This window comes from Bactrocera neohumeralis, unplaced genomic scaffold (genome assembly GCF_024586455.1).
Source record: "Bactrocera neohumeralis isolate Rockhampton unplaced genomic scaffold, APGP_CSIRO_Bneo_wtdbg2-racon-allhic-juicebox.fasta_v2 cluster11, whole genome shotgun sequence".
Lineage (NCBI taxonomy): Eukaryota > Metazoa > Arthropoda > Insecta > Diptera > Tephritidae > Bactrocera > Bactrocera neohumeralis.
Genome location: NW_026089624.1, coordinates 4577428 through 4580963, shown reverse-complemented (window position 1 = coordinate 4580963; position 3536 = coordinate 4577428).

Sequence of the window (3536 nt, the reverse complement as noted above, 5' to 3'; positions counted from 1 at the left end):
ATTTCAACTTGCAAATTCATTTCGCAGAGAAAGTTTGTTCATTAAAAATATGGATTTTAAACATCTGAGTGAGTATCGTCTTTTATATAATGTAAGTGAAGTAAGTAAGGTAAATATCAACACGAAACCACCAGTCGTTGTGGAAATTGCTCCAAAGACTGATGAGTTTGATTTCGCTGTGGGATTGCCGGACATAGAGATACCTCAAACAGATGATGAGAATGGTACAGACTTCTCTGCAGGATCGTCGGACGAGTATGTCCCCGATTCGGATGATGATGCACTGGCTTTGGCAGATGAAGTAGATAATTCAGTGATAAAGACAGCAGATGTAGTTTTAGAAGAAATCACAGACTGTGGTGATACTTATATCAATAACAAGAATGAAAATGGTAGAAATATACTTACGCGAAAGAGAAAGGTGAGTACAGCAAACAGCTTTTGAGAAATATTGTTTGGGTCTAGCCACGTCTAACTCTGAAATATTTCCGATCAATAGATTGAAAGTCATAAATGGGTGCAGAATAAAAGGAAGTATCATCCCAACAAAGGGAACCCGTATGTCACTAAGAGTGGCAAAAGAGTTGAAGAACGTGTTCCGAAACCCATTGGCTGTAAGTGCCGCCATAATTGCACAGAAAACTTCTCAGAAGAAGAGCGCACAGAGATCAATGCAGAATATTAGAATTTAGGCGACTATTCGAGGCAGCGACTCTTCCTGGCCAATTGCGTGAAAATTGAGAAGTGCAAAAAGACGTTGACAATTGGATCACGGCGGGCGAACACATTTAATTATACTCTCAAAGCCAAACAGGTATGCAAGAAGTTTTTTTTAAATACTTTGAACTTGTCAGACGGCGCAATATCTGTGTTAGCCAAGAAGATGTGCCAAAATGAATTTACTGATAAGAGGGGTCAACCTGGCCACCAGAGAAAATTAGACGAAGAGACAGTTGCGCTTATCAAACAGCACATCGAGTCATTTCCAGCCGTCGAAAGCCATTACACTCGAGCAAAAAGTCAACGACTTTATCTTGTCTCCGACTTAACAATATCAAAAATGTTCGATTTATTCAAAGAACTCCACCCGGACGCTATCATTAAAGAAAACGTTTATCGCCGGATATTTTGCATGAATTATAATTATTCTTTCCACCGTCCAAAAAAGGACACCCGCTTAACATGCGAGAGGTACACAAACGCTGAGGACAAAGACTCATTTCAGAAATCCTACGATGAACACATCTTAAATAAGACAAAGGCAAGAACTAACAAGCAAACTGACAAGGAATCAGCTAAAAGTAACAGTAATTTAAAAGTGTTTACTTTTGACCTCCAGTCAGTGTTAACGACTCCTTGCAGCAATGTAAGCACGATGTATTACAGTCGAAAGTTCGCCACGTATAATAACACATTTTACGACATTGCCAGTGGAGAAGGTTACTGTTTTCTATGGGATGAAAATCAGGGTCAACGAGGATCGGACGAAATTGGGACCACAATATGGAAAATGATGAACTCGTTAGACGAATCGGTAACCGATGTTATTCTCTACTCAGACTGCTGCGGGGGACAAAACAGAAACAGGGTCATTGCTACACTACTGATATATATCAACAACACCTTGAAGCTTAATTCGATAACAATTAAGTACCTCCAAAGCGGACACACACAAATGGAGGCAGATTTGATGCACTCTGCAATAGAACGTGCGAAGAGAAGTATATGCGTTTATTCGCCGGAAGAATGGCCAACTATAACGAGACTGGCAAGATGGAAAAACCCATATGCTGTAGAGAGGCTTCAATACAGTGATATGATTGATCTCAAAGCCATGTTTTCGAGTTTAGGCCATAGCCTTAAGAAAAATATAAAAAATGACTCGGTAAATTGGCTTAATGTTAAATTACTCCAAGTGAACAAAATTCAACGAAAACAATTATTATACAAGGAGGAATGGGATGGAGACTTGAAAGTAATTGATATTGGTGGAACGCGAAAAACAAAAGAGGTGTTCAACTTTTCGTCTACTGGCAAATACAATAAAGAGCTGCCAATTTGTAATCGAAAGCTGCATGATCTTCAAAATTTGTGCAAAAAGAGTGTAATTCCTCGTGGCTCGCAGTCATTTTTTTTTAACTTACGAGGTGAAAACAAGCGAAATTGTTTAGATGAGCCAGATGTAGCAGAGGAAGAGAATCAAGACGAATGAATTTCTAGTTATTTTTCATTAACGCAATGTATACCTTCATTTGTCATAATTTTTTGTTTATAATAACCCAAATTGGAAAGTAATGAATAAATGCCACTGAATTAACAAAACTATGAATTAATTACTGTTTTATAATGTTACAAATTGATATTTTTGAGATCAAATATTTTAATAAAAATACCGTAAAATTATTGAATAAAACAGCGTATACCATACAAAATAAAATAGTGTATCAGATACATCATACGAATTCCTTAAAAAATAAAATGGCCTATATGGAGGACTTGCGCTTTGAATAACATAACTATGGTCTTAAAGGATGCGTAGAATAAAAAAACTTGGTAAATTTAAAGACAAGAAATGGTATAATGTACTCATCGAAAAATCCACTATGAAGAATTTTTATTTAACGCGATATTGAGGTTTTAATAGACATCTGATTTGACAAAAACTTTAAACTCAATTTTCTCAAAACCCAAAAAAAATTATACGCTATTGTTATATTGAGGGGACGAAAAATAAAAGCAAAAAAATAAATTAATAAGGATTACAATTGCTCGTAAAAAGGTCTAAAATACTTAGGAATGTGATTTTTTGTATCAATTCTAGCAGATCTTTGTTTTTTGCAGTCCGCTATCTGAGGTTTTTTATGAAATCTTTTGTCAGTGTAATATCCTTCGTGTTTTTCACCTTACACTTCCCTGTACATAGAGGTTCCATTTTTCTCTCTTTTCGAACTTTTTGACACGTCGACCTCATTTTGTATTCTTTTCCACTATTTCTTAACTTTTTTTTTACATTCTTTACCCAGTTATTCTCATTTCGTTTACGCTTTACTCCTTTTTTTAGTGGACTAGTTAAGATCAGCGGAGCTTCGACACCGGTGATGTTAGCCTCAGAAGTGTCTAATGTCGAATTTGCTTCGCAGTGACTGTTGCTCTTCCTGACAATATCGGGTGGAATGTATGTAGTACCACGTACAGAATCGTCATCATCTTCAGAAAATGAGATCGAGCTTAATGAGTCTGATTTCATTTCAGCAGAAGACACTGTTGATGTACTTTTTATCTGTCATTCTTTATCATTTCCTTCCTGTTTTTTAAAAGCCATTATCACCATTTTGGCGGATCGAGAATTAGATTCCATGATTTTTTTACTGAAAATACGAACAATACTGACATAAATGGAAATGATTCATAGCAAATTATTTATATTAAAAAAATATTTAGTGCAAGAATGTCATAACAGCGAATAGTTCTTTAATGCATTATTGCTGCACTAATACATCTTTTTTGTAATAGTGTTTAAAACAAAATATTACTGA